Raw genomic sequence first — 14,241 nt, forward strand, 5'->3', positions numbered from 1 at the left:
ATAAACATCAATCCACTGAAAAACTATGCATGGAAAATTAATGCTAAACTCGACAATGTACTAATAACACATCGGAGTGACAAATATCTGAATATAATTGTATTTTTTTAACAATATTTCAATAAATTACTTTGAAAATTTAATAATTTTATTTGTAACATTACCTTCATCAGATTCTGTTATCACTGTTGATAGTTCTTCGAGCGTCATCGATGTAATAACAGACGGATCACAGTTTTCATCTTCAATATCGTCTGTCATGGAAGTTGTTGACAGATTAAATTCAAATTTTTCCTCTTCCAATTCATTTAAGTGATGAGACGAAGAGGCGTTTTCTCCCGATAATGTCGTTGGGTAACCGAGGTTTTCGTCTTCGGATACTTCGTCTTCCTCCTCTTCGTAGATTATCCCCAAATTATGAGAAAGAACATGTAAACTCATCAGATCGTCTTTTAATGAGCGGTAATTTTCAGTTTCCATTGCCGAAATTTGTCTCGGGGACAATGGAGCATAAATATCCTCCTGGTGAACAGAATTATGAGAAATAAGATATTGAAATGTTTCTTGAAAGTTACGTAAACATAAAACAATAAAGTTAAATTTATGTCTAAGAGTTTTATCATAAATGAACGTAATGCTAATTAAGATTTTATTACACGTTCAATTGAAGACAGAGGCAATAGAAGATGAACCCGATTGCCATCACAAACTTCAATTGTTTTCTCTTTATTAAGCTAAACTAAATTTATATAATAATATAACACATGTAGAGCAAATTTAAATAAGCATTTACATCTGTGCATTACCAATAATCAGCTTTTAAGCGATGTAAGGATTAATAAGTTAGTTTCAAACAATTTAATTGAATTTAAACTTACGAGTGAGAACAATTGCATATCATCCGAGTCGTTCTCACACATTACATTGTCGACACTCTCTGTAATATTACAGATATTTTCAAGTTCCTTAGATTTTACAGTTATGGTATCAGTGTCTTTAACTGACTCTTCAGCGCTGATGTCCTCGAAATGAATTGGGGACGATTTGTTCGTATCACCAACACCAATTTCAGAATTAGAAACTAAAGTATAAAAGGAAAGCCACTCAGTTAATTGTAAACAAAGTGAATTCAAGTGTTATATAAAAATTTGAATGAGTAAAGCTACAAATACATTACACGAAATGAACGGATCAAATGCGAACTAACAAAAGATATTTTGAAGATTTACTTAAAAATATTGCAATTACGTTTAATAATTTTACATTTGAATTTATTTTATATGAAATGTTCAGAAATACAATAAGTTTATGTTTACAAATTTGTTGAAACTTCATCAAGACATAAAAGCATAAGTGATTTTATGTCAATTAATGTGTCGAGTGCAAATTATCAAACACATAAAGTCAACTTAAGCTATAATATTACTGAATGTTTATTGTATGTTGACGTGAAATGTCTGCACGTTTACTAATGCATAACGAAAAACGCTTGAATATCGATAGAATTTAAATTTTTAATTTAAAAATTATTTTGCTTTTAAACAAAACGTTTGTTCACATATTAACATGAACGATGCGATTGCTCGTTGTTTTGTTCTGTCTTCTCGTTTAGTCTCTCTCTTTATCACATTGGATTTTTGTCTTTCTTTATACAATTCAAACTATATTAAGTATATTTTGTCTCGGCTGTTGTACAAGACCGGACGTCAGGGGTAAAGCCTCTGCTTTTTTCCCTGTAGTGGCATAGATGTTCATTTACGGAGATATGTAAACATTTTTGTTTTTAATATTTTTATAACAAGTAATTTGTCAACGTTTTAACGCGGGCATTCGAAAAATTTTATTACGTAGCAAATTTTCTGCTTTATCAGACACACTCGGTCCGAATCAGTCCGTTAAATCAAAATTTTACTGTATTATATTTCACTAAATGAACGTTCCGATGTAAATAGCCAGAACTGTGAACATCGGAAACAGAGTGACTTGTGTCCACGGCTCTGCCTATTTATACCGTTTCTCTATACCTGTTTTTTTCTATTGATGGCTACGGTGTATTGCTTTTACTTTTAATCTATATTTATGTACTTGTAATATATAAATTACCTCGGCAGCCTTAGCTGTAGAGATACAGCCTCGGCTTTCTTTTCATTCAGTTATTTGAATTACAGCTGTTCATACAGGTGCATGATCATTAACATATAAGTTTGTATTATATATTTAATATGTTATTATTATTTTTATTATGCATTTAACGTAATTTACCATTAATGTGTGGATCCATAGAATTCGATATAACTTGACATGTTTCAAATGAGGAATGTAATTCGGGCTTAGTATTTAGCAACACATTTGGTTGCTCCGAATTTTCTGCTATAGAAGAAAATTCTGATATGTGTGTTTGCATCTCATCTTCGAGAGGTTCACTTCCGTCCATTTCTGTTTGTGCCTGATGCTGAGATGCCTGCAAGCCGTAATCCACGACTCCGGATGGCGGTCCATAAATACCATCTTCAGTTGGAACTCGATAAGCAATCATTGTGGGGGCTTGCTGATGTGGAAAATATTGAACGTATAGTTCGTATCCTTGTGGCAGGACATACTAAAAAATTAAACATAGATTTGATTAGTTATAAAAATATCAAATATTGAAGTTATTTTTAATTTCTAATTGAAGAAATCTGATGTCACTTGTATAATTTATTTTCAATGAATTGAATATTAATTTTTTGCTGGGCAAAAGAATAACAAGTGATAATATTTACTGAAAGAATTATTATCAGAATTATAATATTTCTAGTTTCACGCTTAGAGAATTTCTTATAATTTGTTTTTTGTCAAGTAATAAATAAATATTTGTCTGAGTATCTTTTACTAACAACAGTTATTTTTGGATTGCTTATTTTATTTGCACCAAAATTATTTCGGCAAATAACCTGAAAATTTGCTCTATAACATTTAATATAACATTTAGATTGTTGTATTGTTTTATAAGCAGTTTAAACAAAAAGAAGAAACACTGTAATCTTGATATTAAAATCGTCCATTGAAACACTATTTTTAACGGAATCATAAGTTTTAATTCATTTTAAGCTTCTGTATCTAGAAAATACTTTGTCTAACTTAAATATTGTTATGTTTAATCTTTGTGTTTTGTTGCATGAATTTTTATGTGATTAACCCAAAATTAATCAAGAATTTCTATTGAGATAACATTATAATTGCTAAATCATGTAACTTTCTGCACACCCTCTAAATATTTCTGCATTCGCTGTTGTGTGAATAATATTTAGAGTATTTCAAATTTCTCTTTTCACTTACCTGATAATCGTACGTTACGTAGAAACCATCTTCGTACGGGAAAACAGTTTCGATGCAAAAGCAGTCAATATCTGTAAATGGTAATTTTATAATTATTAAATGTATTTAATGGCAGTCGGTCATTTTCTTTTTTTAATCAATTCATTGAAATGAATAAATGTATTAAAGATATTCATCGTAGTTTACAACAGAATATTTTCATTTATATTAGCTACCTGCGGTCATCTAATGAATACAATTATAATTACTGTATATATAATAGAATAAGGTAAACTTACTTATTGAATTCATATTATTAATAAAATAACTATTTCGCATTAAATGAAATGACATCGAATAAACTCTTCGAAAATTTGCTTAACTCGCTTCGACAATGGCCAAAACTAGAAGCATTTATTGTTAACGCGACAATAGATAATAAGTATTGTTGCGCGGCGCGTCCGACGCGCGTCACGCGCGCCATAATTAGTTAATTACTTATTTCAATATAAAAAAAACTAATATAAGGGATTGGAGGTTATTACTACTTAACATTACTATATTTGCTGCATTTTACTGGTTTTTTTGTTATTCGTTCGTCAAAGAATTGGCTACGAATCTCGATTTAATGTTTTTCTTCGGCGTGTCGCGTGGAGTTGCGTTTCTTTATTACAGTAGTTTTTATTTATTACAGCTTTGTGTCCACCGGGCGGAAAGAGTAAAATAAATTGCAGACAATAAGAAAAATTAAAGTAATGATGTCAGAAAATAATTTCCAAACCATATTCCTTTGGCTTATTACGTTGATATGTCGTATGTTGAATTTGTATGAGACAGGTAAATTATCTGTAAATTTATCTCTTTACTTAGAATCGTAGAAAGATCATATACTTTTTTTCCCTGCTTGTTTTTAATCATTAAAAATTTTAATTGATGACGTAGAATCTTTTTCAACAAAACGGATTACGAGGTAATAGTTTTGAGCGTAGGGAATCCGTTAAATATATGGTTTGGTGCATTGGTGAGGCACTGCTGTTTCAACACGTTTTTGAAATTTCTCACGAGGCTACTTCTTCAGCTTGTCAATTGAGAGTTTTCTTTAGTTATTTGATTTGAAATTCTTTTTCATACTAAGGCTATAAGTAATTCTCTGCAAAATAGCACATCCACCTATGCTAGGAATAGAAGCAATAAACGGTTGTATTCTGTTTTTAGTGAAATACAAAGAAAACACTTTCGAACAATCTATTTCGACTGCTACTGAACCTGCTAATCCACTAGAAGTCGAGCCTGAAGTGTGAAAAGAATAAAATATGATAACTTAGCATAATTATGAAAGAAAAGAAAATACACGAGACAATTCGAAATCGAATTTTTCAATATATTGCTCGACACAAACGTAACGTCCAGTGGCGTGCCGTGACATTTGATGATAGGGAAGCTGTGTTTCTGTAAGAAGCCGACTTACAGGGGCAATCAATTAATTGCGCGTCAGGGTCCGTTCGTATTCGTTTGTTCTATAAGCCAGTAAAAACCGTATACTTCTTTAAATGTATTTTTAATAGATTATCTGACGTACTTAATAAAGTTCAATATAATTACCTCCGTTATTAGATTCAATAAATTCCCCATGCCCTCTAAATGCCAATTCTCGCTTTGAGAAAAAACACATAACGTCTATTAATTTAGATATATCTATTAATCGTAATTATCTTGTTATAATTTTCAATATTTATTTTATATTGAACATAAACGTACTCAGCAAAAATATATATACTCCAATAGTCACCACCTTATAAGTTGCTGAGGGAATTTTAATTAAGAAAACTAACGTTTTCGATCTATTCCATAGATCATCCTCAGGTTCGAACTGACGAACAAAAACAAAAATAATTCCAAAGAATGGAACACAAAATATTTAAATTCAAAAAACCGACAACGAAGCAACTAATTAAAATTAGAATTGAAGCGCAAAAAATACATAAATATAAACTAACAAACATAAAACAATACCAAGGTTATTAGTACACGCTAACATCATTTAACAGATAATAAAATATTAAAATCCTCCAAATATGAAACACATCGCAGGTCATGAGCCATTTGTAAGTCTCTTAATTGCAAACTTCCAAGCCGACGGTAATCCCTCAGCGTCCTTGGCGTTAATGCATCTGTTGTCGAGTCTACTCTTATATATTTCTATTTTTTCCGCCATCCTTGCTAAAGTTGCAGAATATATTTGCTTGACGATATCCGCTTCTTCCCATCCAACGACGGATCCTTTGGCTGGGCCATCTGGGCCAGAACAGTTGCGTTAGAACTTTTCCTTACATCATATTTATGCTCTTTGATTCTTACACCTAGGTTTCTCGTTGTAACCCCTATATACTCCTGTTTTAGACCTATTAAGAGAAAGCATTTATCTACTAAAGTGTATACTAAACCGATGCATAGCCCACTCTACATCCCTCCACAGTCAAATGATTTATTTCGTTATAAATTGGCAGCCTTTCGTACCTTAGTCAGGAGGGTTTTTACTTATTGCGATAACGTTATGGACAGGGTTAACGAAATCGACAGGATCATGCAAATAGCTGAGAACTTGGGATACAGAAGAAGCGTAATTAATGGTATCGTGAAGAAGTTTGAAAAGAACGATGCAAGAACCTCTAAACAAAGGCCTAGTGGATATACTAAGTTTACATTCAACAAAAATGCACGGGGCATTATAAAGGAGATAGCCGACATTAAAAAATCAACATTGATCTTAAAACGAGCCCCGAACCTCTACAAAATTCTAAGAACTGATAAAGAGGAAATGAAGAAAGAGGATAAAGCTGGGGTCTATAGGATCTCTTATGAAAACCAGCAATTAGGTCTAAAACAGGAGTATATAGGGGTTACAACGAGAAACCTAGGTGTAAGAATCAAAGAGCATAAATATGATGTAAGGAAAAGTTCTAACGCAACTGTTCTGGCCCAGATGGCCCAGCCAAAGGATCCGTCGTTGGATGGGAAGAAGCGGATATCGTCAAGCAAATATATTCTGCAACTTTAGCAAGGATGGCGGAAAAAATAGAAATATATAAGAGTAGACTCGACAACAGATGCATTAACGCCAAGGACGCTGAGGGATTACCGTCGGCTTGGAAGTTTGCAATTAAGAGACTTACAAATGGCTCATGACCTGCGATGTGTTTCATATTTGGAGGATTTTAATATTTTATTATCTGTTAAATGATGTTAGCGTGTACTAATAACCTTGGTATTGTTTTATGTTTGTTAGTTTATATTTATGTATTTTTTGCGCTTCAATTCTAATTTTAATTAGTTGCTTCGTTGTCGGTTTTTTGAATTTAAATATTTTGTGTTCCATTCTTTGGAATTATTTTTGTTTTTGTTCGTCAGTTCGAACCTGAGGATGATCTATGGAATAGATCGAAAACGTTAGTTTTCTTAATTAAAATTCCCTCAGCAACTTATAAGGTGGTGACTATTGGAGTATATATATTTTTGCTGAGTACGTTTATGTTCAATATAAAATAAATATTGAAAATTATAACAAGATAATTACGATTAATAGATATATCTAAATTAATAGACGTTATGTGTTTTTTCTCAAAGCGAGAATTGGCATTTAGAGGGCATGGGGAATTTATTGAATCTAATAACGGAGGTAATTATATTGAACTTTATTAAGTACGTCAGATAATCTATTAAAAATACATTTAAAGAAGTATACGGTTTTTACTGGCTTATAGAACAAACGAATACGAACGGACCCTGACGCGCAATTAATTGATTGCCCCTGTAAGTCGGCTTCTTACAGAAACACAGCTTCCCTATCATCAAATGTCACGGCACGCCACTGGACGTTACGTTTGTGTCGAGCAATATATTGAAAAATTCGATTTCGAATTGTCTCGTGTATTTTCTTTTCTTTCATAATTATGCTAAGTTATCATATTTTATTCTTTTCACACTTCAGGCTCGACTTCTAGTGGATTAGCAGGTTCAGTAGCAGTCGAAATAGATTGTTCGAAAGTGTTTTCTTTGTATTTCACTAAAAACAGAATACAACCGTTTATTGCTTCTATTCCTAGCATAGGTGGATGTGCTATTTTGCAGAGAATTACTTATAGCCTTAGTATGAAAAAGAATTTCAAATCAAATAACTAAAGAAAACTCTCAATTGACAAGCTGAAGAAGTAGCCTCGTGAGAAATTTCAAAAACGTGTTGAAACAGCAGTGCCTCACCAATGCACCAAACCATATATTTAACGGATTCCCTACGCTCAAAACTATTACCTCGTAATCCGTTTTGTTGAAAAAGATTCTACGTCATCAATTAAAATTTTTAATGATTAAAAACAAGCAGGGAAAAAAAGTATATGATCTTTCTACGATTCTAAGTAAAGAGATAAATTTACAGATAATTTACCTGTCTCATACAAATTCAACATACGACATATCAACGTAATAAGCCAAAGGAATATGGTTTGGAAATTATTTTCTGACATCATTACTTTAATTTTTCTTATTGTCTGCAATTTATTTTACTCTTTCCGCCCGGTGGACACAAAGCTGTAATAAATAAAAACTACTGTAATAAAGAAACGCAACTCCACGCGACACGCCGAAGAAAAACATTAAATCGAGATTCGTAGCCAATTCTTTGACGAACGAATAACAAAAAAACCAGTAAAATGCAGCAAATATAGTAATGTTAAGTAGTAATAACCTCCAATCCCTTATATTAGTTTTTTTTATATTGAAATAAGTAATTAACTAATTATGGCGCGCGTGACGCGCGTCGGACGCGCCGCGCAACAATACTTATTATCTATTGTCGCGTTAACAATAAATGCTTCTAGTTTTGGCCATTGTCGAAGCGAGTTAAGCAAATTTTCGAAGAGTTTATTCGATGTCATTTCATTTAATGCGAAATAGTTATTTTATTAATAATATGAATTCAATAAGTAAGTTTACCTTATTCTATTATATATACAGTAATTATAATTGTATTCATTAGATGACCGCAGGTAGCTAATATAAATGAAAATATTCTGTTGTAAACTACGATGAATATCTTTAATACATTTATTCATTTCAATGAATTGATTAAAAAAAGAAAATGACCGACTGCCATTAAATACATTTAATAATTATAAAATTACCATTTACAGATATTGACTGCTTTTGCATCGAAACTGTTTTCCCGTACGAAGATGGTTTCTACGTAACGTACGATTATCAGGTAAGTGAAAAGAGAAATTTGAAATACTCTAAATATTATTCACACAACAGCGAATGCAGAAATATTTAGAGGGTGTGCAGAAAGTTACATGATTTAGCAATTATAATGTTATCTCAATAGAAATTCTTGATTAATTTTGGGTTAATCACATAAAAATTCATGCAACAAAACACAAAGATTAAACATAACAATATTTAAGTTAGACAAAGTATTTTCTAGATACAGAAGCTTAAAATGAATTAAAACTTATGATTCCGTTAAAAATAGTGTTTCAATGGACGATTTTAATATCAAGATTACAGTGTTTCTTCTTTTTGTTTAAACTGCTTATAAAACAATACAACAATCTAAATGTTATATTAAATGTTATAGAGCAAATTTTCAGGTTATTTGCCGAAATAATTTTGGTGCAAATAAAATAAGCAATCCAAAAATAACTGTTGTTAGTAAAAGATACTCAGACAAATATTTATTTATTACTTGACAAAAAACAAATTATAAGAAATTCTCTAAGCGTGAAACTAGAAATATTATAATTCTGATAATAATTCTTTCAGTAAATATTATCACTTGTTATTCTTTTGCCCAGCAAAAAATTAATATTCAATTCATTGAAAATAAATTATACAAGTGACATCAGATTTCTTCAATTAGAAATTAAAAATAACTTCAATATTTGATATTTTTATAACTAATCAAATCTATGTTTAATTTTTTAGTATGTCCTGCCACAAGGATACGAACTATACGTTCAATATTTTCCACATCAGCAAGCCCCCACAATGATTGCTTATCGAGTTCCAACTGAAGATGGTATTTATGGACCGCCATCCGGAGTCGTGGATTACGGCTTGCAGGCATCTCAGCATCAGGCACAAACAGAAATGGACGGAAGTGAACCTCTCGAAGATGAGATGCAAACACACATATCAGAATTTTCTTCTATAGCAGAAAATTCGGAGCAACCAAATGTGTTGCTAAATACTAAGCCCGAATTACATTCCTCATTTGAAACATGTCAAGTTATATCGAATTCTATGGATCCACACATTAATGGTAAATTACGTTAAATGCATAATAAAAATAATAATAACATATTAAATATATAATACAAACTTATATGTTAATGATCATGCACCTGTATGAACAGCTGTAATTCAAATAACTGAATGAAAAGAAAGCCGAGGCTGTATCTCTACAGCTAAGGCTGCCGAGGTAATTTATATATTACAAGTACATAAATATAGATTAAAAGTAAAAGCAATACACCGTAGCCATCAATAGAAAAAAACAGGTATAGAGAAACGGTATAAATAGGCAGAGCCGTGGACACAAGTCACTCTGTTTCCGATGTTCACAGTTCTGGCTATTTACATCGGAACGTTCATTTAGTGAAATATAATACAGTAAAATTTTGATTTAACGTACTGATTCGGACCGAGGGTGTCTGATAAAGCAGAAAATTTGCTACATAATAAAATTTTTCGAATGCCCGTGTTAAAACGTTGACAAATTACTTGTTATAAAAATATTAAAAACAAAAATGTTTACATATCTCCGTAAATGAACATCTATGCCACTACAGGGAAAAAAGCAGAGGCTTTACCCCTGAGGTCCGGTCTTGTACAACAGCCGAGACAAAATATACTTAATATAGTTTGAATTGTATAAAGAAAGACAAAAATCCAATGTGATAAAGAGAGAGACTAAACGAGAAGACAGAACAAAACAACGAGCAATCGCATCGTTCATGTTAATATGTGAACAAACGTTTTGTTTAAAAGCAAAATAATTTTTAAATTAAAAATTTAAATTCTATCGATATTCAAGCGTTTTTCGTTATGCATTAGTAAACGTGCAGACATTTCACGTCAACATACAATAAACATTCAGTAATATTATAGCTTAAGTTGACTTTATGTGTTTGATAATTTGCACTCGACACATTAATTGACATAAAATCACTTATGCTTTTATGTCTTGATGAAGTTTCAACAAATTTGTAAACATAAACTTATTGTATTTCTGAACATTTCATATAAAATAAATTCAAATGTAAAATTATTAAACGTAATTGCAATATTTTTAAGTAAATCTTCAAAATATCTTTTGTTAGTTCGCATTTGATCCGTTCATTTCGTGTAATGTATTTGTAGCTTTACTCATTCAAATTTTTATATAACACTTGAATTCACTTTGTTTACAATTAACTGAGTGGCTTTCCTTTTATACTTTAGTTTCTAATTCTGAAATTGGTGTTGGTGATACGAACAAATCGTCCCCAATTCATTTCGAGGACATCAGCGCTGAAGAGTCAGTTAAAGACACTGATACCATAACTGTAAAATCTAAGGAACTTGAAAATATCTGTAATATTACAGAGAGTGTCGACAATGTAATGTGTGAGAACGACTCGGATGATATGCAATTGTTCTCACTCGTAAGTTTAAATTCAATTAAATTGTTTGAAACTAACTTATTAATCCTTACATCGCTTAAAAGCTGATTATTGGTAATGCACAGATGTAAATGCTTATTTAAATTTGCTCTACATGTGTTATATTATTATATAAATTTAGTTTAGCTTAATAAAGAGAAAACAATTGAAGTTTGTGATGGCAATCGGGTTCATCTTCTATTGCCTCTGTCTTCAATTGAACGTGTAATAAAATCTTAATTAGCATTACGTTCATTTATGATAAAACTCTTAGACATAAATTTAACTTTATTGTTTTATGTTTACGTAACTTTCAAGAAACATTTCAATATCTTATTTCTCATAATTCTGTTCACCAGGAGGATATTTATGCTCCATTGTCCCCGAGACAAATTTCGGCAATGGAAACTGAAAATTACCGCTCATTAAAAGACGATCTGATGAGTTTACATGTTCTTTCTCATAATTTGGGGATAATCTACGAAGAGGAGGAAGACGAAGTATCCGAAGACGAAAACCTCGGTTACCCAACGACATTATCGGGAGAAAACGCCTCTTCGTCTCATCACTTAAATGAATTGGAAGAGGAAAGATTTGAATTTAATCTGTCAACATCTTCCATGACAGACGATATTGAAGATGAAAACTGTGATCCGTCTGTTATTACATCGATGACGCTCGAAGAACTATCAACAGTGATAACAGAATCTGATGAAGGTAATGTTACAAATAAAATTATTAAATTTTCAAAGTAATTTATTGAAATATTGTTTTAAAAAATACAATTATATTCAGATATTTGTCACTCCGATGTGTTATTAGTACAGGCAAACCTGTTTTTGTGCGGTGGATAGGGAACGCATAAAAGAAAATGCATAAAAAAAATCGCGCGAAACTTCACGAGTGGCTATAAAAAATACTTTTCGCAACACAATTAAAAAAATATAATTCTATACGGTGAATAGGGACCGCATAAAAAAAGTCTCACGTAGAAAATAACTCGAAACCGTACGAAATAACTAGGAATTGCTTTTTTAACTCCTTGGGCCTTTTTCTGCAACACCTAATGGGGAAAAAATCCTCTAAGAATTTTAATTTTTATATTAATTAATTATTTTCACTTAAATACGAATCTAACATTAAAAAGTTAAAAATAATCGTTAAATAATGATTTTATTTGATAAATATAGCTGCAGGAAGTGTTATTTCATTTAACAAGGCGTGAAATTTCACACCTGCAGTCTAAAGCTGGAGGGGAGCTAACTTACCGCATCTGTTCAAATATAACATAATATTTATGGTTTTTATGCTATTAAAATAAGAGGGGACCGAAATAAACGTAAGAGAAAAAAATTTTACTGAATAAAAAATGAAAAAACCTGCTGATGTCATAGAAAACAACCAATAGAGTTTTTAAAAATTTTACAGGAGTCAATTATGTTCCAATTTGATTGAAATTTTCATATACCGCACAAAACAAATCGCACAAATAAAAATATTAAAAACAAAAATGTTTACATATCTCCGTAAATGAACATCTATGCCACTACAGGGAAAAAAGCAGAGGCTTTACCCCTGAGGTCCGGTCTTGTACAGCAGCCGAGACAAAATATACATAAAGAAATTTAAATACAAATACTTAAAGCGTATAAATAAAGATTAAAATCCAATGTGATAAAGAGAGAGACTAAACGAGAAGACAGAACAAAGCAACGAGCAATCGCATCGTTCATGTTAATATGTAAACAAACGTTTTGTTTAAAAGCAAAATAATTTTTAAGCTAAAAATTTAAATTCAATATATATAGCACCTTTCATATAGATTTTTTTCTTTAAATTCTATCAATACTCAAGCGTTTTTCATTATGCATTAGTAAACGTGCAGACATTTCACGTCAACACACAATAAACATTCAGTAATATTATAGCTTAAGTTGACTTTATGTGTTTGATAATTTGCACTCGAGACATTAATTACCGTAAAATCATTTATGCTTTTATGTCTTGATGAATTTTCAACAAATTTGTAAACATAAACTTATTGTATTTCTGAACATTTCATATGAAATAAATTCAAATGTAAAATTATTAAACGTAACTGCAATATTTTTAAGTAAATCTTCGATACATTTCTTGTCAGTTTGCATTTGATCCGTTCATTTCGTGTAATCTATTTGTAGCTTTACTCATTCAAATTTTTATATAACACTTGAATTCACTGTGTTAAAAATTAACTGAATGGCTTTTCTTTTATACTTTAGCTTTTGATTCTGAAACTGGTGTTCGTGATACGAATCAACAGTCCCCAATTAATTTCAATGACATCAGCAGAGAAGAATCAGACAAAAATACTGAACAAGAAAAGATCTCTAATATTACGAAGACAATCGAAAATATAATGTGTGAGGACGACTCAGATGAAACGGAATTGTTCTCACTCGTAAGTTTAAATTCAATTAAATTGTTTGAAACTAACTTATTAATCCTTACATCGCTTAAAAGCTGATTATTGGTAATGCACAGATGTAAATGTTTATTTAAATTTGCTCTACATGTTTTATATTATTACATAAATTTAGTCTTGCTTAATAAAGAGAAAACAATTGAAGTTTGTGATGGCAATCGGGTTCATTTTCTATCGCCTCTGTCTTCAATTGAACGTGTAATAAAATCTTAATTAGCATTACGTTCATTTATGATAAAACTCTTAAACATAAATTTAACTTTATTGTTTTATGTTTACGTAACTTTCAAGAAACATTTCAATATCTTATTTCTCATAATTCTGTTCACCAGGAGGATATTTATGCTCCATTGTCCCCGAGACAAATTTCGGCAATGGAAACTGAAAATTACCGCTCATTAAAAGACGATCTGATGAGTTTACACGTTCTTTCTCATAATTTGGGGATAATCTACGAAGAGGAGGAAGACGAAGTATCCGAAGACGAAAACCTCGGTTACCCAACGACATTATCGGGAGAAAACGCCTCTTCGTCTCATTACTTAAATGAATTGGAAGAGGAAAGATTTGAATTTAATCTGTCAACATCTTCCATGACAGACGATATTGAAGATGAAAACTGTGATCCGTCTGTTATTACATCGATGACGCTCGAAGAACTATCAACAGTGATAACAGAATCTGATGAAGGTAATGTTACAAATAAAATTATTAAATTTTCAAAGTAATTTATTGAAATATTGTTAAAAAAATACAATTATATTCAGATATTTGTCACTCCGATGT

The sequence above is a fragment of the Centruroides vittatus genome, unplaced genomic scaffold (assembly GCF_030686945.1).
Source record: "Centruroides vittatus isolate TY-2023 unplaced genomic scaffold, ASM3068694v2 contig_551, whole genome shotgun sequence".
NCBI lineage: Eukaryota > Metazoa > Arthropoda > Arachnida > Scorpiones > Buthidae > Centruroides > Centruroides vittatus.